Source organism: Sturnira hondurensis, unplaced genomic scaffold (assembly GCF_014824575.4).
Source record: "Sturnira hondurensis isolate 20B ecotype Veracruz unplaced genomic scaffold, ASM1482457v3 Scaffold0015596, whole genome shotgun sequence".
NCBI classification, from domain to species: Eukaryota; Metazoa; Chordata; class Mammalia; order Chiroptera; family Phyllostomidae; genus Sturnira; species Sturnira hondurensis.
The window spans coordinates 16,940,345-16,964,663 of NW_028088227.1; the positions used below are offsets into that span (position 1 = coordinate 16,940,345).

The 24,319-nt window shown below is 37.3% G+C and overlaps 2 protein-coding genes across 3 annotated transcripts in view; one reads left to right on the plus strand and one right to left on the minus strand.

Annotated features, from left to right (window-relative positions):
- The window catches only part of NT5DC1 (5'-nucleotidase domain containing 1), a 114,998-nt gene that overhangs the window by 25,874 nt on the left and 64,805 nt on the right, over positions 1-24,319 (plus strand). The gene's annotated exons all lie outside the window — the stretch shown is intronic.
- Positions 1-24,319, minus strand: part of COL10A1 (collagen type X alpha 1 chain) — a 35,773-nt gene that overhangs the window by 10,685 nt on the left and 769 nt on the right. The gene's annotated exons all lie outside the window — the stretch shown is intronic.

A 24,319-nucleotide genomic window follows, 5' to 3' on the forward strand; every position in this document is an offset into this window, starting at 1 on the left:
TTCATTAATTCGCCAGATATCACTGGAGTAGCACTTACGTGTCAGGCATGAGATTAAAACTAGATGAAAAATGGGTAGCCTTTGCAGCATTTAAACAGTGGTTCTCACCTTCTTCCCCCTACACACACGGTCCTGAGGGATGTGACAGAATTCCTTCAATTTTTGAGGGTAGGATAGTGCTGCTTCGGAGACTCTGTTTTGAAGAAGTCCTTCGGGTGCTCCTGATGGACTCCTGAGTTGGAATGTCTGACTCTGATGTCGGTGGTCTAGTGCCAGCATATTAATATTAGCTACATGATTTTTGTTGCTGTGTTCATATGGTTTCTGACTCTATTACAGAGAATTTGTGTTACGTAGAAGTAGAGAGAATAATTACAATGCATGCCTGTAAGCCCCCACCAGAGCCAGGTTCAAGCAACCAGGGTCAAGACCGCTGGCTCACAAAACACCTGAATGTTTCCCAAGGAACAGTACAAGCCAGCTCCGGGGAACAAGCAGAGAAGTCTGGCTTCTGTTACTGCCGTATCCACCCTGTATTTTACCTCCTTCTAAAAGTCACATTTTTAAAAACGATTTTTTTTAGATTTATCCTATTGTTTAAAATAGAGTATATATTTAAAAATATGTATTCATTCATATCCCTTTCTAGTTTCTTAGCTAAATGTCATCATAATATACATACTTTTGGTTCTGCTTCTTTTTATGTAACCGTTGATCTTGGAGATCATTATGTAAGGATGGTTCACATTTCTTTTCTTTTTTTTTTAAAGATTTTATTTGTTTATTTTTAGAGAAGAAGGGAGGGAGAAAGGAGAGAGAAACATTAATGTGTGGTTGCCTATTGAGTGCCTCCTGATGGGACTTGGGCCACAACCCAGGCATGTGCCCTGACTGGGAATTGAACCAGCAACTCTTTGCTCCACAGTCCAGCACTCAGGCCACTGAGCCACACCAGCCAGGGCTCCACAGTTCTTTTTACAGCTACATGGTACTTCATTGTATCACTGTGCCACGATTTTTTTCAGCCATTCTTCTCTGTTGATAATCGTCTGTGTTAATTCCTCTCTTTTGCTGATGCAAATACTACTACAGTGAATAATTTTGTGTGTATGTATTTTTGCCTGAATGTCTTTGAGAGAGATTCTTACAGCTGGGGATCCTGAGTTAAAGATAAATGCATATCTAACTTTGTTATATGTCGTTAAATTCTCCCCCATTGGCAATGTCTTATTTTGCATTTCCACTAGTATTGCATGATGGTGTCTGTTCCCCTGCATTCTCCCCAATTGGTAGATTTTTGAGGTAAAAATTGGAATCGTGATCTAGTTAGAATTTCATTCTTCTTGCTAAGCGTGTGGTAGAGCATCGTCTCATAGAGTTCAGACCATATTTCTAGTCCACTTTTCTTATGTATTCTCTATCTTAGGAACACGGGCCTCTTTTCTGTGAGAGTTTATATTTATTTTTCCCAGTTTGTCATTTGTCTTTTTAGTTTGCTTATAAGGTTTTTATTTTAAATGCAGTATTCTCCGGTAAGATACATGAATTCTTGATTCAGAATATTATTGTTCTTTTATAGACTCAGAGCTGTAAGGGACATTAAAGGTCACTTAGATGAATCATCTCATTCTTCAGATGAGGAAACTAGTTTCTCTGTTAGGAATGCCTCATTCCCTAATGTTTAATCAAGTAAAATTTCTCAAGTGAAGGGCTGTCGGTGAGAGAGCTCAGTGAGGGAAAACACGACCAAGCTAATGTGTTCATCCCCTTACCCAAGCAGGAAACTGATTTTCCTGTTCTTCTGATCCTTCCGTCTTTTAGCAGTGGAAATGGAAAAAGTGCCCAGTTTAATTAGAGCACTTGGAGACCCACAGCTTCCACCACCTAGCTATACCTCATTCCTCTTTAAAAAGTGTTAAAAGAACATTCGTGGGTGCTTTTACAGAGCCCAGCAGCTAAAAATGATCTGTTTGTGTAAATAGTCTAATGTGGTTTAGTGGTAAGATACCTGCTGAAGGTTTGAAAGGAGAAATTCATGCGCAAAAACAGGTGTCTATGAAAACCCCTGACACTTCAGGCCAGGTCAAGGAAAACTGAGAGTCATTTAAAAATGTTAAGCAAGGGCTTTATATTCTGTTTTCTACTCCACATGAACTGCTCCATTACTTCAAGCATTCATAGCTTTGTCCCCCAGGTGCTTTAATGGCATCATTGTCTTTCCATAGTAATCTGCTCAGTTAAAAATATAGAGCTTCTTGTCTCCTTGGCCTAATATCTCTAAGGCTCTTGGCCACCCAACAGGTTCTCAGCCATTGAAACAAATTCTTTCTCTATTTACAAGTTCAGCTTTCACATGCAGTCATTCTGCTGTGCGGGAAGGAGATGTTACATACAGTTAAAGTGTTGATTGGGGATGTCGCAGGGGTGGCACTTTTTGTTGCGATCTCTAAGCATGAGAGTTTACCTCAGAACAACTGCACAATCGCCACCTACCTATGAGGTGTGAAGACCCAGAGGGTACAAAGCACAGTTCTCGCAGGTGGCAACACAGATCGCTAAGAAACTCACCCTCAAGAATGATGCTCATGCAGCTATTAACTTACTCATATTAACAATTAAAATATACCCCAGAGTTTTCCGTTTGAATAATTCTGGGACTTAGTTAACATTTGATCCCCTAAATGGGAAAACCTTAATGTATAATTCTTACCTTCAGAGAGTTTGATGGTTTTTAAAAAAAGATAGCAAGCTTTTATGAATGATTTATAATTTCATTTCTCTTGTAATATATCCTAGGTAACCTTTGACCTACTTCCAGTACTAATATTTCTTTAGATTTAATATGTTAAAAATAGTTCAACTTTGAGGACTTCCAGTCAAGATGGAGGCATAAATAGATACGCTTCATCTCCTCACACAAGCATAGAGGGAATTACAACCAGATGTCAAAACAAATGACACCCAGACCCATCAGAAAATCAAGTTGTATGGAAATCCAACAACCAAGGACTTAAAGAAGCCACACCCATCCAGATGGGCAGAAGGGGCGGAGTCCCGGAGGTGGGCAGAGAGGCACAGAGACGAGATGTGGCACAGAGAGGAGGCAGTGGCGGCGACGGAATGGACAGTCCCACATTCATGTGTGATGGATAAAAATCAGGAGGGATACCTTGGGAGGGAGTCCCAGCCCCGGGCCAGAACACACAGCCCAGGGTTCCAGGGCCAGGAAGATAAATCCCCATAACTGTAAAAACCAGTGGAGGTTGGGGCAATGGAAGAAAATCCCAGATTTTCAGGAGACACAAAGCTACCAACTCTGGGATTCACCACCTGGGCAATAGCAGGAAGGGTGCCAGTCACATACAGGAAGTGGGTGAAGTGACCGGAGATGGGGCAAGTGATGGGCAAACCTCCAGAAGCCAGGCAGCAGCATTGTCACCTCTCTGAGCCCTCCCCTACACAGATCCACAATGCAGTGAAGCAGGTTGCCCCACACAATTTATGGGGGCTTTTTCTACAATAGGCCATACTACTAAAACTGGGAGTCAAAGCAGCTCTGCCTAATACATAGAAACAAACACAGGGAGACTGCCACATTGAGGGGACAAAGAAATATGCCCCAAATGAAAGAACAGAACAAAATCCCAGAAGAAGAACTAAATGAAACAGAGATAACCAACCTGTCACATGCAGAGTTCAAAACACTGGTGGTCAGGTTGCTCAAAGAACTCATTGAGTACAGCAGCAACATAAAGGAAGAAATGGAGGTTACACTAAGTGATGTAAAGAAAAATATGCAGGAAACCAACAGTGAATGGGAGGAAGCTAGGATTCAAATGAACAATTTGGAACATAAGGAGGAAATAAGTATTCAACCAGAACAACAAGAACAAAACAAAAAAAGAGGATAGTATAAGGAGCCTCTGGGATATCTCCAAATGTACCACCATCTGAATCATAGGGGTGCCAGAAGGAGAAGAGAAAGAGCAAGAAATTGAAAAGTTATTTGAAAAAATAATGAAAGAAAACTTCCCTGATTTGGCAAAGGAAATAGGCATACAAGTCCAGGAAGCACACAGAGAGTCCCAAACAAGATGTATATGAAGAGGCCCACTCCAAGACACTTCATAATTAAAATGTTGAAGATTGAATATAAAGAGGGAATTTTAAAAGCAGCAAGAAAAAAACAGAACAGGCAGAATGTTGCCTACAAAGGAATTCCCATAAGACTATCAACTGATTTCTCAAAAGAAACTTTGCAGGCAAGAAGGCACTGGCAAGAAGTATTCAAGGAACCTACAACCTAGATTACTGTATCCAGCAAAGCTGTCCTTCAGAATGGAAGGCAGATAAAGTGCTTCCCAGACAAGGTAAAGCCAAAGGAGTTCAACATTACCAAGCCCCTTGTATTCACCAGGTATTATGTGAAATGTTAAAGGGACTTACCTAAAAAAAACTACTCAAAACTATGAACCGTAAAATGATAACAAATTCACAACTATCCACAACTGAATCTAGAAATACAAACTAAGCAAACAACTGTAATGGGACAGAATCACACATATGGAGATCATTTGGAGAGTTATCAGCTGGAAAAAGGAAGTGGGAGAGTGGTAAGGGGAAGTTCAGGGATTAAGGATCGTAATTGGTAGGTACAAAAAGATAGAGGGGTATGAAGAATATAGTATAGGGAATGGAGAAACCAAAGAACTTATGTGCAGGACCCATGGACATGACCTAGGGGCTTGACTGCTGGAGGGAAAGGGGGTACTTGGACTACATCCATATCTTGGCAATTGTAAATAATGCTGCAGTGAACACAGAGGTGCTTATGTTCTTTTGAATTAGTGCTCTGCGTTCCTCTGGATATATTCTCAGAAGGAGGATTGCTGGGTCAAAATGCAGATTCATTTTTTAATTTTTTTAGGTAACTCAATACTGCTTTCCACAGTGACTGTACCAATCTTCATTCCCACCAACAGCACAAAAGGGTTTGTTCCCCTTTCTCCATTCTTGCCCCCACTTGCTCGTTGATTTATTGATGATAGCCATTCTGACAGATGTGAGGTGATATCTCATTGTGGTTTTAATTTGCATTCTCTGATCATTAGTGACGTTGACCATCTTTTCATATGCCTGTTGGCCTTCTGTATGTCCTCTTTGGAGAAGTGTCTATTCAGGTCCTTTGCCCATTTTTCAATTGGATTGTTTGTCTTACTTTTATAGTCAGTTAATATTCAACAGAGAAAGCAAGCACAGATAGTTAATTCAATAAATGGTGTTGGCAAAATTGGACGGGTATGTGCAGAAAAATGAAACTAGACCGCCTTCTTACACCACACACAATAATAAATAAAAAATGGATTAAAGACTTAAATGTTAGACCCAAAACCATAAAAATTTGTAGAAAAAAACATAGGCAGCCAAATCTCAAACATTGCTTATAGCAGTATTTTATCAGATATATCTTCCCAAGCAAGGGAAACAAATAAGGCAAAGAAAAAATAAGCATATAGGACTACATCGGGCTAAAAAGGTTTTGCACAGTAAAGGAAAACATCAACAAAATAAAAGGACCCACACAATTGGAGAACGTATTTGCCAATACATCTGATAAGGGGTTAATACCCAAAATTCATAAAGGACTTTAAAAGCTACCAGGTATTTTTAAATACTCTTTCGTTTAATTTAGCTTGATTGTTACTTAAATCAACAACTAATTCTCGATCCCCTATCAGGTGTGGCTGAAATGTTAATATACTTTCCCAGGGTCAGAGCACCTCCTGTTCTCTTCTGGCTACCTCACACCCAGCTCCCATTTCTGCCTTACACCACTGCTTTCTGCAGTTTCCAACAACTATGATCCCTTTTTTCGATAATTAAAATTGGGAATACTTTGATACATATATAGCATATATAATTACTTTCAATGGAAAGCAAAGAATATTAATACAAGGAACATATCTATATCTGCTACCCAGGTTAAGAAACCTACATTATGCCTACTTTCTGAAGCGCCTTCTCTGTGTCCCTATTTAGATAACTCTGATGAATTTAGTATCTATTCCCTCAGTCTTATACCCTTCCACATCTCATTCCCCCCAAAACATACACATATATATATCCCGTAATAACTTCTTATTGCATGTTCTTTGATTTTATTTAAAAGGGTTATATTGTGTGTGTTTTCACAACTTGCTTTTTTGATGCAACACTATGTTTTTAAGATTTACCCATATTGATTTCTGTGGCTATTGCTTATTCCATTTTTTGCTGCTATCTAGTTTTCCATGGTGTGAGCATATCAGAATGTGTTTATCTACTGATGGATATTTAGCTTAGTTTTATTTGTTTGCTGTTTAAAATGACACTGCTTTAAACATTTTTATACATTTCCTGACTGCCAACAAAAGAATCTTGCTAGAAGTATACCTTCTAGAAAACTAAACTATTCTAAATAGGAGTAAACTATTAAGTTTTCATGTTTCTGTTCTACTGGCAAATGTCAAATTGTTTACAAAAGCCATTTTATGTTTTACTAACAAAGCATAAAAGTTGCAACCACCTGATATCATCTAGGTTTTATTGTTTGACAGTCAGTAGTTGTAAAATGCTGTCTCATTAGATTTTATTTGTATATTTCTGATTTCTAATGAGGGTGAGCATCATTTCATAAGTTTATTGGTCATTTGTGTTTATTCTTCTTGAAAGCCTCTGTGTATCTTTATGCATTTCTATGTCCAGATGCCTGGTTTTGTATCTTTATGCATTGTTTCTTGGGTTGTCCTTTGATGTTATTTTATTTTTTTGCATTTCTTACACCTTTTGCATGCTGATTTTCATTAGCTATATGTGTTGAAGATAGATGGCACCTTTAAAATGCATTGTATGTTGCTATCATCCAGCCAAGAAAGACTATTTTTTAAATAACTCATTGAAACCCAGTGAGTTATTTATGTTATTTTTTCCCAACTTTCAGCTGGACTCTGAGCCATTGTATATTCAAGAAAAGACCTGACACTGCTCTGAATGATGGTACAGAATGCTTTATTAAATCTTTCTTTTTGATTTTCTTTCTCTGATAAAGATAGATAATCATTCTTTTTGTAGAATTTGCAATTCTAGTTTTACTTGCAAGGTCCAACATCTTCATTAATGCAAGTTTCTAGTCAGCATTTGAATTCAAGTAGAATTGATTTCCTCATCCAGTAATAACTAGCACCACATACTTTTTATCAGAGTTTCCAACAGGAAACTGTTTCCATTTGAGGATTATGATCAGCATTTAATCACTGAAAAACCTTGTACAGAGTCCTGATTGTTCCAGTAAGTGATTTTCTGAGAAAAATACTGTAAATGAGAGATGCTTCTAGTTGAAAAAATATATAGAAATTTCCCTTTTCAGGAAAATTTTGAAGTTATTTAGATGAAACCCCCCCCCAAAAGATTGGTTACCTCTTATTTTTATTTCATTGCTTATTTTCAGTGCACGATATAAATGTGATTGATGCCAGATATTTTATTCTTACTCCTTTAATATACAGAAAACTTTTGTGGGGGCTAAATGGATACCCTCTCTAAAATATGAAACTAATATTAGTATAGTTCATAGGTGTTCCATTTTGTTTTTCAGAATTTGTGGGACCAATATTAGTCATTTAATTTTTAAAGGCCAGAATACCACAAACTCCGTTTTATTAGATAGCACTTTTTCTCTTCTTTATCAAAGCTTTAAAAAACCCACGACTTGTTACCTAGACATATTCTTTAAAAGAAAAGGTATTAGAGGTTGCATTGGATCAAAAATACTTATTTTTAGTAACATAAAAACCAAAACCATGTACAACCCAATTTGGCTTCTAAAGTCATATTCTGCTTAGTCTCAGATGACGTATTATTTTATATGTCAACAATGCTCCTTCCACTCTTAAAACACATTAAATCAGCTTGTAACATGCTTCTGCTATTTTGTGGAAATCTGTTGGAATCTGAAAATAAGCACGAACAGGAAAACGAGGTCCTTTATTTATAGTACGTGATGGACTTCTGAGTTTCGTGCTTAGAGTAAAAAAAGTCTTCGCAGACCGGACATCTTGGTGGAAGGATAACTCGGGAGCTTGTGGCAGTGGCTCATAGGTGAGCAGGAGCGAATCAGCGAAGTAAGTTTACCGGGGCAAATTTACTTCTGCCCCACGTCAAAGGACAGAAGTTGGCACCGCTTTCCTTGTTTTGTTCTGTTACTTGTTGACTGTCTTCTTCAGACTGAAGATGCGCGCTTCTGTATTTCCCAGCTCTGAGAGACATTTTTGTGTTCCAAAGGCCTTTGTTCTCCATGTTTGTTTGTTCACAGTGTCACTCTGAGTCTGTGGAGACCAAGCAGATGCCCCCAAACACCTGCCTTAGCTGTCCTCGGTGTTTTATGGTGGGAAAAGACGATGATGGTAGCATAAGCATTTGGGTTTATATCTTATCTGGAAAAGGCTTTGGTTCTATCATGTACATTTTGATGTTACCATGAAATTCCTGGAGACAAGATTTGCTTTTTGAGTAACACTTAAAAGTAATATGAAAATATGTGATACTTTACTTATATTAAATTTGACTCTAGCATGGGTAATATTTGAAGGAATTATCATCAACATAGGTAGCATTAGAAGGATTAGTGCTCCATTTTTCCATTTTTTTATTTTAATTTTTTGGTGTTCAGAATGATTATTTTGTTACTTATAGTTTTGTGGGGTTTTTTCCATAAAAACTGCCAAATCACAGCTATCCTTTTGCCACAGTTAAGGAATGGGAATGTACCATTTTTTAAAGCTATTAATCAGCATTTTGCAGTGCCACCTATGAGGTCTGTCCAGAAGGTATGCAACCATGTAATATGAAAAATAGAGACATTTAGCCCTGGCTGGTGTAGCTCAGTGGATTGAGCGCAGGCCTGTGAACCACACGATCGCAGTTCGATTCCCAGTCAGGGCACATGCCTGGGTTGCGGGCCAGTTCCCCAGAGGGGACTCATGAGAGGCAACCATACATTGATACTTCTCTCCTTCTCTCCTTCCTTTCCCCTCTAAAGATAAATAAATAAAATCTTTAAAAAAATAGAGACATTTATTGAAAAGGTACAAGATACAAGAATCATTGTACACAGAACAACGAAGCCTCAGTCCCTCTCAAAGTAGACACTTTGGTACCTCACACAGTTCTCTCAGTTGCCATCAGCTGCCCCATCGTATTTTCCTAAATCTCATCGACAGTCCAAAATCTCTTCTCTTTCAAAGGTGATTTTAGTTCTGGAAAAAGCCAGAAGGTACAGGGCACCAAATCTGGGTTGTCAGGGGGGTGAGTCGCTTGGGTGATTGGGTGTTGTGCAAAAAACTCTGCATGAGACATGATGCATGAGTGGGTACATTATTGTGATGAGCTGCCAGTTACCAGTTGCCCATAGCCATGGCCTTCTGATGAATCTGAATATTTTCTATGGAGAAATGTTCAAGTTTAACACAAAATCTGATGCAGATGCATTGCTCTACTCCCTCAGTCATTTTGAATGTGATGGCCGCACAGTACACAATCACTCAATGAAGTCCATTGCACCCACTGACTAGTACAGTGAAGTTGTCATTGTTCATGCACACACATTCCAGCGCACTCTCCTTGGCTGCCCGGTTATGTTGATATCACACAAATTGTTCTCTCTCTTTTTTAAAAATATTTTATTTCTTTATTTTGAGAGAGAAGGGAAGGGAAGGAGAGAGGGAGAGAAATATCAGTGTGTGGTTGCCTCTCATGTGTCCCCCACTGGGAACTGGCCTGCAACCCAGGCATGTACCCTGACTGGGAATCAAATCACGATCGTGTGGTTTGCAGGCCCGCGCTCAATCCACTGAGCTACACCAGCCAGGGCCAAATTGTCTCTTTATATTCACAATAATTGGACATTTTTGGACAAACCTCATATTTGCATATATTTATATAATATATATTACAGCAAGTGATCATTTTATGGACAAGCCTAGGAAATAAGCCATTCAAAAATGAACTGTAGTAATTAACTTTATTATAATAAAGTCAAGAAAAGTTATTACTAAGTGTTATGAACCCCAACATGGTTGAATTTCTAGTAGTGTTTGGTTGTGATATGTTTTCTCTATTAGGAATGTCTTAAGCCTTTTTACAACCTTTGAAAAATTTTAGAGAGATTAGGAGCTTTTAAATTATGATTTTCCCATAAATTTACATGGTCATTTGATTTTCTTATAATTAGGATATCCAGAGTACAGTATTACTGGTAATGGTCATCCTGCACTTGAATATTTGAATTTCTACAGCTTTATATAGTTGGAGGTTTTTTAATAACCGAAAATAGGAAAAAGTGCATTTATTCTTATTACAACATTAAAATGTAAGGGAGAACATCAGCTTTCATTCACATTACACTGAGCTGCTAAATATGTTTCTTGAACTTGTTTTTCCTAGTTTTCCATATTACTTTAAATGTGATTTTAAATATAGAACTCAAATATTTGGGTGTATTTAAATTAACCTTGATTTGCAATAAGCCAGTAAATGGCCTATTGCAAATGGACTTTGGATGACTATTTCTTAGACTTCACAACAGTAATATGATCTTGAAGAGGATGGGGTATGATAACAAGGAGTAAGCCAGAGTGGTGAGTCCATCATGTGCTCCTGATGACTTTGAGCTAGTTCACCGTATCCCAGCCACAAATACGCATGCAAGGAGAATAAAACCTCTGTGTGACACAGAGTTCAAAATGAGACTATTTAACACAGATCTTAGACTGATAGCATTGAGCATTTTCTGCACAAACTTTGTTGAAAGTTACTGGATTTGTTTTAAAATGTGTTAGTTGCCAGCTGTTTGGGACAGGATCTGAGACAAAAGGATTCACCTGGAGTATGATGTTGAATGTTCTGAGTGAATGAATGTAGATATCCTGAGATTTGAGTTCAGTTCATGGTTAAAAGGGAGTCCAGCAAATAAATAAGAAGTTACCCAGGCTGCAGAAAAACATTGGCTGTGTGCCTTTTCAGTATGTGGCATCAACCTGTGACTCTAGACAGCTTGGTAAGTGGACCTGATCATACTCTGACCTGCCAACTTGAAATAAAAGGGGGAAGAAAGAGTTTCTTTGAAGCTCCATGGCATAAGTAATTAATTGGAGTTGCTTCACTCAAGATGGGAGAAAGAAATCCTTTTGGGCTAAACCAAGGAAAATTCTCAGCTGGCTAATTGGAAACTTTCTCCTAAAAAAAGGAAGTATACACCAAGGGTGTGGAGCAGGGTGGGTGAATTAACAAGAGTTAGGATGAGGAGAAATATTTTTTACCTGTATCTTACAGTTTTTTCTACAATTATGACACAATATATTTCTTAAGCCTTTGTGTCCTGCACAGTCTTTCTGATTTAAACTGTTTAAAACTCGTAGCACTAAAACTGAATAGAAAGGCCAGAAGTAGAACCAAAGGTGCTGGTAAATTTAGTATGTGATGAGGGTGATATCCAGATCATTAGAAAATGGATTACTCAATAAATGGTGTTTGACCATTGGATATTCATTTGAAAAAGTAAAGTTGTGCACACACATCTAACACCCAAACAAATTCCACAGCGATCAGAGATTTGAGCATAAACAAAAAGAAAGGATAAAATTGCCACTAGCAAATGTGAGAGGAGTATGTATTTGTCTAATCCTGGAGTCCAAAAGCCTTCCTAAGTATGACCCCAAACCAAGAGACCATGGGAGAAAAGATGTATGATTGGGAGAACACTAAAAACCTTCTGCATGTAAGGAAAAATACCAGCAAAGTGAAAGACAAATGACAAAATGGGAGAAAAATTTCCAATTCATATAATAGACAAGGTGCTAATAGTCTTACTATGTAAAAGAGTTTCTTGAAAAAATTTATTAAAAACAAAATAACTCAGTTGAATGATGGACAAAGGAAATAAACAGTCAACAGGAAAGAGGTTATAAACAGCTTTAAACTTATGCAAAAATGTACACTCTCCTTTATAATGAGAAATTGCAAACAGAAACTGCTGCAGGAAGTGTCAGTGCAAACTTTAAGAATTTTAAATGTGTGTGGCCTTAGCCCAGGAATTCTAGCTCTAAGAATTTATCCTACAGATATAATTGCATGTGTGCAGATGATGTGTATGCAGGGTTATTCTTTACACCATTGTTTATAATAGCAAAAGGAGGAAACTTCTTTGATAAGGACTAAGTATATTTTCAAACACGTGTACAGTGAAACATTAAGGAATCACTCAAAAATCGGTAGCACCTTGCCCTGCCCATTGTGGCTTATTTGGTTGGAGTGCCATCCTGTACACTGAAAGGTCACAGGTTTGATTCCCAGTCAGGGCACATACCTAGGTTGGGGGTTGAGTCCCCAATGGAGCGCATATGGAAGGCAACCGATGGATGTTTATCTCACATTGGTACCTCTCCCTCTCCCTCTCCCAGTCTCTCCCCACCCCCTCAGGTGAGGATTAAAAAAAAAGTTGGAGGTACCTTGTTATAAACTAATATGAAAGGCCCTCCAAATATATTTAGTAGAAAAATGTGTCTGGAATAGAGTATATGGTAAAACAGCACTTATGTAACATACACATAACTCAGGACATCTCATACAGTTTGTGTAAGATAGTAAGAAGCAGTTGCCTTTTGGGAGAGCAATTACCAGGTAGGAGCATGAGGGATGGAATGGGAAGGAGACTGGCTTTTCATTGTACACTAGTCTTTACCCTAATGTTGTAACATGTACAAGTATAATCTATCCCAAAACACGTCATATAAAAAAACAAAAAGCAAAAGAGAAGAGAATGTAGCATTGTAGTTTATCATACATGGCCTCCAAGGATTGCCTGCTTTCTGACATTAGCATATAGTGGTGAACAACTATCATCCTAAAATTTAGTTAATATTTTTTTAGCTAATAGAGCTGAATCTTGCATTGCCTTAGGACTGTCATTGTATATCAATTTGCATTATACTCAAAATATGGACAAGTTAATAGAAGTGTTAATGATAGCCGAGTTTATTGTATTTATTTTTTCAGTACACCAATTTTTTTGTTAAAGGAGAAATGGCTGAAAGTTGGATAATTTATATAAGAAAATCATTATTAACTAAAATTTGAGATTCTTTTTTGTTTTTCTTAAAGGGAAAGAAACAAATGAGCAAAATAATATTTAGTGTTAAGATATACATAAGTGGCCCAGACTGGTGTGGCACAGTGAAGTGAGTGCTGGCCTGTGACCCAAAAAGTTGTTGATTCCATTCCCAGTCAGGACACATACCTGGATTGCAGGCCTGGTCCCCAGGACGGGGTTTGCAAGATGCAACCATGCATTAATGTTTCTCTCCCTCTTTTTCTCCCTCCTTCCCACCCTCTAAAAATGAATAAATAATATCTGTTTAAAATGACATACATAAGTGTACTCACTTATTTTTTTAACATATTTTGAGTGGTTAACTTTATAGGCAGTCATTTCTATACATATATCAAAATGAAAGCATGACAGGGAAAATAAGAATCCAGACAAAGAAATATTTTTGGTAATAGATACTATATAACACTGATTTATAGGTTACAGTTTATTCTTTTAAGGAGTGTGTTTATCACTAGAACATACTAAAATTTAAGTCATGGAAATTGACATTGCTGCTGCCGAAACTTTCCTAGACGTTTGGCTTTTTAGCCTAATTCCTGTGTTTCTTAAATTTTTCTTTCTTTATTATGAGACAGGTACATAAGCCATGGATAAACACAGGTGGACAGTAAACCAACAAAGTTCTCAAAATATATTTTGTCTGGCAGGACATTTTGGGGTAATTGCACACTTGGTTCAGAATTTGAAGGTGTAGGTGATATTATTAGCAATTTCAACACAATTTAAATTACTCAGGGAGTTCTAAATGTTAAAATAAGAACTTTTTCATAATTAGTAGCTTAAGTAACTGTTTTCATAATTGTAGAATTTCAGAGCAGAGTAAGCCATTTCTGCATACTAACTTAAGCTTCTTCCCACTGTGTATGACAGGAAATTGAATAGACAGTGTGTTTCTTTACTAGACTGACTCTGCATTTTTAGGGTGATAATCCTTTAAATTATTTTCTTGCCAGTATTAACGGAACACTGACCTGTTCAAATATTGCTCCTGCAGGATAAATAAGTTGAGTCTGAGACGGAGCTTTCCACGCAGTGGTGTTTGAATGGGGAGTATAGAGCCCTGTTGCTTTTAACAAAGGTGAACCAAAGGACAGCTGTCAAAAAGGGTAGGTAGACTTAAAATTGGAGAGAGAGTTATTTTCCAAAAGTACCCCATTGCCTAGTGCAGACACTGAATTGAAAAGGGAAATACATAGTTGAACTTAATGTTGGTGCACCCAATCAGTGTAGAGATTGGGATAGAACTGTCGAATCTGGAATTTCCATGTAAAATAAGTTGAGAAAGAATTACAGAATCAGAGAGCTTGAAAATTCTTAGAGATCTTTTTGGCCAATCTCCTTTCTTTAAAGATGAGGAAATTGAAGAGAAATTTGAATAACACAAATAGTCAGGATTGATTCATGGCCTTTTCCTAAAGTCCTGTATTCCCCTCACAGGTAGGTACAGTTAAATGTGTTGATACAGTATTTTACCTTTATCCCTATGAAAGCTCCCTTTGAGGATTGCCCCATATTCGTGTTGAAGACCTGAAAGAAAATTTGTGGGCCATGAGAGATGAGACTTATAGCCTAGATCATACAGTTTTGTAGGCCCTAGTCTGGTCTTCTACAAGGGCAGTGGGAGGCCTTACAGAAGTGATGTGATTAGAAGTGTGTTTTTAAAAGATTACTTTGGGAAATCAATGGTGACTAGGAGATCAGTTAAGAAAGTTGCTTTGAACTAGAAGGATGTAGTGTAGATAGACTGAGGTAGTTAGGGAAGAATAATATTTTAAACACTTTACCAATTTCTAGAGATCGGGGCATTAATTTAGCAATATTTGGTGAGCTTGCTTTTGTTTGATGTTGCTATTGCTGCTCTCTGTCATATATTCTCATCGTTCAATATAATATCTGAATAGAGAAACTGAAGAGTCTTGGAGTTTTATACATGATTATAGTAAATATATGTAATGAGTTTGGGAATATCACTTAAAATTACATGTAATGTATACAGTGTTCATATTTAATTATTACATATGTTTGATTGGCATTTTATTAACAATTTCAGATTGTATGATTTTTATGATATATTAGTGAATACGATTACATTTTATAACATTTTATGGCAGTCAAAAATGTCAATTGAAATCTCAACATCTCTGGATTTACACATCATTTTGAATTTGTTCACTGGTTACAACTCGCAGCTCCTACCTGCAGTTTATATCATCAGCTCAGCCCTTTATTTTGCCTCTATACAGTTACTGAGCCCACCTGCCCACTCCCTTCAGTGACTGAACCTCACTCTTCTGTCCCCTCAGTCTGCCTTGTGAAGGATACTGGTATCAGAACGGCGTACCTCCCATTGAGCATGTCAGCCATCTTAAACCCCATTTCTATATGCACAGACATTTTTACTGCTCATATTTTTCTTGCCTAATAACACAGGAAGAAAAAATAAGTAAGTTTTCAACTTACACTCTTTTTGGTTTATGCCCTCCAAATTACCATGTGATTAAAAGGCATTTGTAAAGCAAAATTTTACTCCATTCATTCATTCATTCATTTATTCATTTATTTACTCACGTGAAATAATTAAGCATTTCCATGCTATTTGTTAAGTTTACTAATATGGGACTATTAAATTTAAATAATTTTGTGTGGTCTCTTGTTATGCTTTTAAGTTCACGAAGTTATCAAGATAACAGTGCACATTGAAAAACATGATGTTGAGTGGTTAAATACAGGGTTAGGTTTATAGATAGTGTGTTGGAAACCATTAGTTTTTTCTTTCTACTTCCTGTTTATGATGGGAATAAAATCTATCCATTTTAGTTTTTCTATAATAAACAATAGCTTTAAATAAAACTTTAAATTTTAAAAAGCACAAACAAAATACTAGAGCCTTTAAATAATAATAGCTCTTTTATTTTATCATTGAAACATTTATAAGCTGATCATTTTGTCTCATCAGATATTCTTTTGTTTCTGGAGCACCAGCGTGTTTATTTTGGCTTCTAAAGCTTCAGAAGGACATGTTATTTGGGGAGTAATGGATGCCAACTTTATTAAAAACACCTCTTGTACTTTACTAAGCTACTTCTTTGACTAAGATGCAGGGTTACAGTGACCTACTTAATTCTTGTACACCGCTTCTTACAAAGGAGAAAGAGAAATGGAAATTTTGAAGGAGATGGAGGTTGTGAGGTTTGTATTTCATAGTCTCCTCTAAAAGGAAGCACTGTGTTCATTTTCATTATACTTCCAGTGCAGTTGACTTCTGAAATGCAAATGTTAAACTACTTTGAAGATTCAGAATTTGAAATGAGAATGTGAGATTGGAAAATGAAGGAGCTATTTGATTCTTTTTCATCTATTAGTGATTGGAGTTTTAACACTGTAAAGTAGCACCCAACAGTTGAATAGTCAACTTCTTTTATTAATATTTCACTTCCCTCTCTTTCATCTTGGCCTCTGCACCATGAAATAGATCCCTTTGCCTCTTTTTTCAATAATAAGAGAAAACTAGATAACAACTTTTTCAGTTCTCCCTCCTCTACCTTTAATTTCATCTGTGATGTTGATCATGCATACTACTACCCTGTCAGACATTGGGGAGCCTTCCTGTTTCTCCAAGGCAGTCCAACTTCTGTGCGCTGAATTCATCCCCCTCTGTCTCACATGGTGCTTTTATTCTGACATTTATTCTCCATCCTATCCTTACCGCATCCTCAACTAAACTGCTTCGCATAGTCAAGACTTTGAATGCTATGAACTGAAAAAGGAAACCTTCCTATAACCCTGTAATTCCTTCTCTTCTCTTTTTCTCTCTCCTTTCACAGCCATACTTCGTGGATAATTGCTCCATATTTTCCTTTTACAATTCCAGTGCTATCCTTGGCACCTGTCATTAATAAGGTCAACCAGAAACTCCAACTTGATCCAGTGATCTATTTTCAGGAAGCACGTTATCATTCTTCTAAATATCTAACTTTATAAATAAATTACTCTTTCTCAAAACTCACTTTTCTCTTGGCTTTTTTACTACCCCTGTCCCTTTTCTGCTTATCGATTCTGGCTTTCTTGTCTTATTTCTTGATTTCTTTATTTGCTCGTCCCGTGGAAGTTGGGACTCCTAAAGGGCCTGTGTTTGGTTCTCTTCTTTGTACTGCAGGGACTACTGATGGACACAGTCATGGTCACAACTTTATATTTCATTTATTTACATGCCGATTTCTCCCTTATCTGGTTTCTACCTCAGATCTCTTGCCTCTTCTCCAGACCCATATTTCCAACACCGTGTTGGAAATTTACTAGGTCCCGGGAGGTAGGAATCAGAAGAGTGTGGTACTCGTCCTGTTATAAAAGATGATATGGAAGTAAACTCTGGAGTCTCAGAGGGAGTAGGGAAGCAAGGTGTTTACAAAATACAGTAAAGAGGTGGAATCCTCAGAATCTTACATTCCGTTTGATTGGGGGACTGGGACTGAAGGAGTGACTTTGAGGTCTTGAGCTTGGTCTCTGGAAGGTTTGTGACTGTGTTAAGATTTGGGATACAAGAAAATAAGCAGGTCTTTCCAAGATGAGGGTTGCATCTTTGAACGTGTAGAATTGGAAGTATCTGTTTGATGTCAGCTATTTATTTGACTTGTATGAGTATAGCTTTTCAGAGAGATCTGGTATGGATAATGGATTTGGAAGGAGCCCATCTACAGGTGGACATTGAAGAAATGGGAGAGAACACCGCACAGGAAGTGAAGAGAAGGCTAATGTCACAGCTTTTTATAAACATTCTACGCACATTTCCCACCTCTTCTCTAGCCGTTTTGCCCCATCTTTACATGTAAACTTTGTGGTAACCATGGCAAATTAGTTGATGTTCTCTTAATGTGCCACGTTCTCTTTCCTTTGTCTTAAAACACATTGATCAATGTTTTAATCCACCCTGCCCATCTGGTGAATTTTATACTAGAAAATTTAGCTTACATAACATCTCCAGGAAGCTGTCATTAGGTTTAAGCATTCTTCCACCTCGGGTCCCATAGAGCCTTATGGTAGCACTTAGTACATTTTTTTCTGTGACTTAATAGTGGACTATCTTCTACAGGCTTAAGTTGGCAAGTTTAGGGCCAAATTTACTTATTTGTTAAGGTAACATAATTTTTGGTAGAACGTTTTATGATTATATGGCTCATTAAACTTATAATAAAAAGTAACTTAAAAATTAATGCCTGGCCATGTTAATATTTAGATATGACTTTTGACCGGTCCACTAAGAAAATGCTTCTGAATTCTTGGTTAAGCTCTGTGAGCTCACCAGAGAAAAGGAACAGTACATTTAAACAACCTATAATCCCCCTCCATACTGCTAGTTTATTTTCACAGTGTAATAAAATACAGAGAAATTATAGCTTTATACCTTACCACTAGATGGCTGAATGACATTGTTTTTGAAAAAGAAGTAAAATCTAATGACTTAAAGTAGCCTAATATGTAGCATTTAGCAAAATGTATCTGATGTTTAAATCTATAATTGTGTGTATGCATATATGCACATATATGTGCATATATAAATTAATATTTGAATAGTCATGTTAATTGGAATTAAGAATTGTTTTTCAAAAACTTATAAAAATTACAACCTTGTACGATTTTTGCTTTAATTTATGATGTTATATTTTCATAAGACATATAAAAGGTCAGCATATTTTAAAACTATAATCTCACACAGAATAGCCATACACATCAGCTCTGAGGTTCACAAACACCGCGAAGGTGAACTTAGCTCTGTTAGACAACTGGTATCTGTTGTCAGATGAGTACATTCACTTTATCTTTCAACATAGTTCTGTAGAGTCTGTTCAATTGAAATTCAAAATGAAACAAAAAGATAATACACTATTTCTTTTTTTAAAAAAAGATATTATTCATTTATTTTTAGAGAGGGGAAGGGAGGGAGAAAGAGAGGGAGAGAAACATCAATGTGTGGTTGCCTCTCCATCACCCCCTACCCGGGACCTGGCCAGCAACCCATGCATGTCCCCTGACTAGGAATCAAACCATCGACCCTTTGGTTTGCAGGCTGTTGCTCAATCCACTGAGCCACACCAGCCAGGGCCACGATTTCTTTATTAAAATGTTAAGTTGTAAAACATTTTGTTCCAACTTTTTAAATCTCCTTGAATCAACTCACGGTCATAAATGCCTCTGTTTTTGGTCAGGCTTCAGGAATATATCAAGTTGAACTACACCAATTGCCACTTTCATTTATCAAAAACAGTCAAATGTCAGCAATTTCATGTAATTCAACCTAATACACAACTTTTTATATATTTTTTTAGTAATTTTCATTTCTTACGTGACTTACAGTCAATTGCAATGACCTAAATAGTTCCTGTCATTTTAGGGCTGTTGAGCTTGGTGAGCAAATGTTTTGACCTTGACAGGGTTGTTTCTTTACCTTGTCTGTGGGATTTTATGGAGGCTGCATGCACAGAAATGCAGTTTGGCAAAATAACCTTCAGAGTGACTAATAGGTCTCAATAAATGCCAGCGCTTCCAGGTACCATTTCAGCATAAAGCTGTACGTGTTACACTCAGAGAATGCAGGGTGCGTCTTTTAAGCTAGGGTGCACAGTGCCTGTCTGCAGTGAATATTTCCAGGTTTATTTTGGTTATATGCTAATTGAAGTGATTGACCAAAAAGACGTTAGAGTGTGGATCTCAGATCAACGTTTCTTTGTAATATATTTCTCTGCCTTGGAATAGCATTAATGTAGCAGTCAGATTTCGTTTTGGAGTTCCTAGTGGTAATGCTAACATTTAAAATACAGGGTGCAGCACAAATAAAGAGCCTTTTTTATGAGCTGGTGATCTATGCCAAGTTTGTTAATACAAAATCATACACGTAATTCTGTAACATAACAATATCACACTCAAGCCCTCTATTTGACATTTCAGGGGAAATGTTCAAATTGCTGACCATCACATACCCTACCAACCTCACTCAGTGGGCGTTACTTCTGCAGGACCCTGTATAGGACATTTTAAAATAATTAGTAAATTTAATATTTTAGTAAAACAGCAAAGTATCTGAAGTGACGTTTTGGGCTAAGTCAGAAATGGCCACTGACGCCTTGATCCCCCTCCCTTCCTGTGTGGTAACGTGTCCACGGCCATCCAGTTTCCTCTCGGGGGGAGCCATGCTTTTTGATCCCTTCAGAGTAAGCAAGGCAGTGGTTGTTTACCTTCCTGAACTCTGACAACAGGGTCGTCCAAACGTGTGCTTCTTACTACATGTAAGCACCTACACGGGTGCTCTTACCCGTGTTTTGGAACTTTTATGTCAACTGTCTTTTAAGCCTCCCAGCAAAATGTTGATTTTTTAAAAATACACAAAACTTTGTATTTGCTTTTTTTAAAAAAATGTATTTACTTTTTTTTTTTTGTAAATGCTGGGACAGTGAGGTAATATAACGATTTGAAAGTACAGTCTTCATGGTGTTTATTTGGTAAACTTACAGGTTAATTTAATTATGAAACAGAAAAGTCCTCCCTGAGAAATACTTGTCTGTTTTTAATGGTGGAATTAAATACTGATTTCTTGTTTGTTCTGTTTTATTTCACTCATCAAATGAAAATAAAGCAATGTTTGACTGTGTGTGCCTCAGGATTAATAATAAGAGATATAATAAGCAATACTTCTTAGAAGAGACATCATATTTCTTGATTTGGCCGTAATTTCTTATTAATTAATAATTGACACGGAAAAATAAATTGTTTTGAGAAAATACAGTATTTTCTTGTGAAGTAAAAATAGAAAACCTCATTGAGGATTTTTTTTTAAAAATTACAGCCGCATTGTTTTTATTCTGTTTTTACTCCTTGTGCCAATTTGAAATGAAGGTGTTAGAATAGAACTTCATTTTGACAAAGACTCTATAGACTTTATATGTGTCCAACTGAATAAATATTGCACTGAAATATTCTTCCATCTGAATTATTTACGGGTACAGACATTTAACATGGCTATACTTTACTGACTCATTCAAACTGCTCCAAAGGTCTGGGATAATCTGAGAAAGATAACAATCTTGCTTATTATGAACAGTCAATTTAGTTAGACCTTATGGTATTAGTTTTTATTTTAGTGTTCTTGTCACTCATCAGCACAAGCTCCTTTTCTGAAAGTCAGTGACCCTTGCTAGGGCACCTAAAAGAGTATGATAATTCAAAATTTGTTCAGGACCATATTTTGACATTAAATAATATAGTACATTAAATTCAGTTTAAGGAATTGAACATGGCCTTTATAAGGCTAGTGAACAATTTTAAATGACTTTGAATCAATCAAATATTATAAATCTTTTTACCCATCAGTATTCTACCCATCGATGAAAGAATACATAGATAAGGCTGTCTATTACAACACTAATTATAAACGGAAAGAGTTGGAAGTAATGTGTTTGTTCATCTAAAAGGCTACAAATAAACTACAGTGCCTCCATACAAAGAAATGATGTGCTTCTCCTTAAAAAAAGGTTTGAAGTGGGGGTGTGGAGAGGGAGGGGAGAGGAGAGGGAAGCAAGCGCTGCATATACTGCAATGGAGAGATTTCCAAGATAGGTAAGTTTTCGTAAAAGCAGGATACAGAACTGTGTGTGCATGTTATGCTAACTTTTGTGTAAACAGGAACAGGGATGGATAAGTATTTATTTAAAAACTGGACGAATATTCAAGAAACTAATATAAGCAGCTACCTAAAGAAAGGCGTTGCGGGTTGGGAATCAGCACAAGTTCAATAGCAAACTGTCTCCTATAATGAAATGTCATGATAGTGGCCAATTTACTCTTATGCTGCCATCACATAAAAACCTTTAAGTTATGTTAAGGTCAATAATATGTATTTAATTTTTAAAAATAATATTAGTGGCCACTCGTTCCTGATCATTCTTCATATTGGGGAGGAATAAATAAAACAAGGAATGATATTTTCCATTTGTCTCTCATTTTTTGTTTAACATTTACTCTCTGTAGTGTTCCCCTTGGTCCCTGTCTTTCCAATTTCCTGAAAATTTCCCAATTTTATTTCCAATTGAGTTTTGACATTTAAGGTTTGAAAAGAAGTTTATGCACTCTCTGCTTTTCAGTTCCAAAGTATTAAAATGAGCTCGGTGTAATCTGTTCAAGGACTACCATGCTCTGTATACCACAAAGTAGAAAGAAATGTGTCATAAAGAAGACATGGGAGCCCTAGATGGTGTAGCTCAGTGGATTGAGTGCGGGCCTTCGAACCGAAGGATCGCGGTTTGACTCCCAGTCAGGGCACATGCATGGGCTGCAGGCCAGTTCCCAGCAGGGGACCCACGAGAGGCAACCATACATTGATATTTCTCTCCTTCTCCCCTTCCCCTCTAAAGATAAACAAATAAAATCTAGGGGAAAAAAAAGAAGACATGGGTAAAGTAAGGGAGGGGGTTAATATTTCCTCATGGGAATGGATGAGGAGGACATAAGGAAGCCTTCCTGTAGGCAGTGGTGATTTAGAGTTGCCCTAAAAGATACAGTAGAATCAGGGGTGGGGCAGGAGAAGTCAGGGCAGTGACACTGAAAATATTTTTATGACACTTTTATAACATTTGTTTTTACAATTCAGTGTATCTTGAATGAGATTACCTTTGAAAACTTTATCAAAGACAAGATAATAAGGATTAGATGACAACAAGTGTGCTTCAGGTCCTTTCCCCACCCCCACCCCGCTGGTCATCACAACACAACTCTGGACACAGTGCTTTATGTTCCCGTCAGGGCTCCAGTTTAGGCCTCTAGCTCCTGGTCTGTGGAAGAACCATTTACTCCCTGGAAAGAAGGGTTGTGGCATCTTTCCTCACCACAGTTTATTTAGTGTTTGGATTTCTCTTTGCCGAAGTCACGCTCCATAGCACTAATTCCCCTCCAAACAAACAAGACAGGAGAGGGAGCAGATTGGCCTGGGGCTGCAATGACCTGGATTGTTTGGGGTAGGAATAGGGAAAACAAAACAAAACTGGTATGTATCCCAGATATTTTCTGGCCCAGATATTTTGCCTCTTTCCCCCAATCTCATGTTTTCTTGATTACCTTGGTGTAAAAATGAGGGTCCTTCCCTCCCCCCAATCTCTTAAATTTATTGCAGTGCTCTAAGTTTCTGTAAAACTGTCAAATTCTGTGGGACCAGACAGTTGTTACTGTAACCTGTGTAGTGGAACCCTAGACAAATAACTTTTATGGGCTTCCACTCTCGTTTCAATCCTTTGGCCACTGCTAACTTGGAAGCTCAGACGGTGGGAAATGAAGTATGGGGACGGGTTCAAAGAGTTGAAACTATGTTGAAAAAGCTGTCTGCCAAAAGCCAATGCTGAAGTCTTAAAATGAAACCATTTTTTTAGATTTGAAAAATAATTAACATGAATCGTTGAAGAGATTTGAGTCCAGAGGGAGATCGAGTGTATGTAAAACTGCATTTTTGTACATTAATCTTTTTCAGTAGACCATAACAGAAAATCTTATGAAAACACAAGGTGGTATCTCCCTATACTCTACAAATTTGGGCTCATTTTTTTTTTTAAACAAAACAAATCAAACAGAATGGTGACATATTGGGAATTGGTGGAAAGAGGAACGCACGCTTTAGTTCAGAGGCTTTGAGAGGGAAATCATCAGTGTTAATAAAGACTGGTGGCCGACCCGACCCATCCATCTATTGGGGCTCCTTCTGAAAGCCCGGGAGCTCTTCATTAGTCCGTCTTTGTGACCACTAATAGACGTACAACTTTCTTAAAGTATAAAAACAAAAGGCCTTCCACGAGTTATAAGAGCATTCAGAGAAATGAAAAGCATAGATTTCAATTCAGTATTTTGCTACTTTCCAGTCTTTTCTTCCCATCTTCTATTTGAAATGTTCCCTTTTTAGAGAGTAAAAGCATCACATATTGGCAGCTTGAACTCCAAAGAAGGCAATTCCTCTAAACTTCCAAGAACTTTCTAGTTAAATAGCTGGAATAAGTACAAATTTCTCTACTCTAGGTTTTATTACATAATAACTCTGTAATTGCCGAGAGCGATTGTCTCCCATTGATGGGAGTGAGTGCTGAT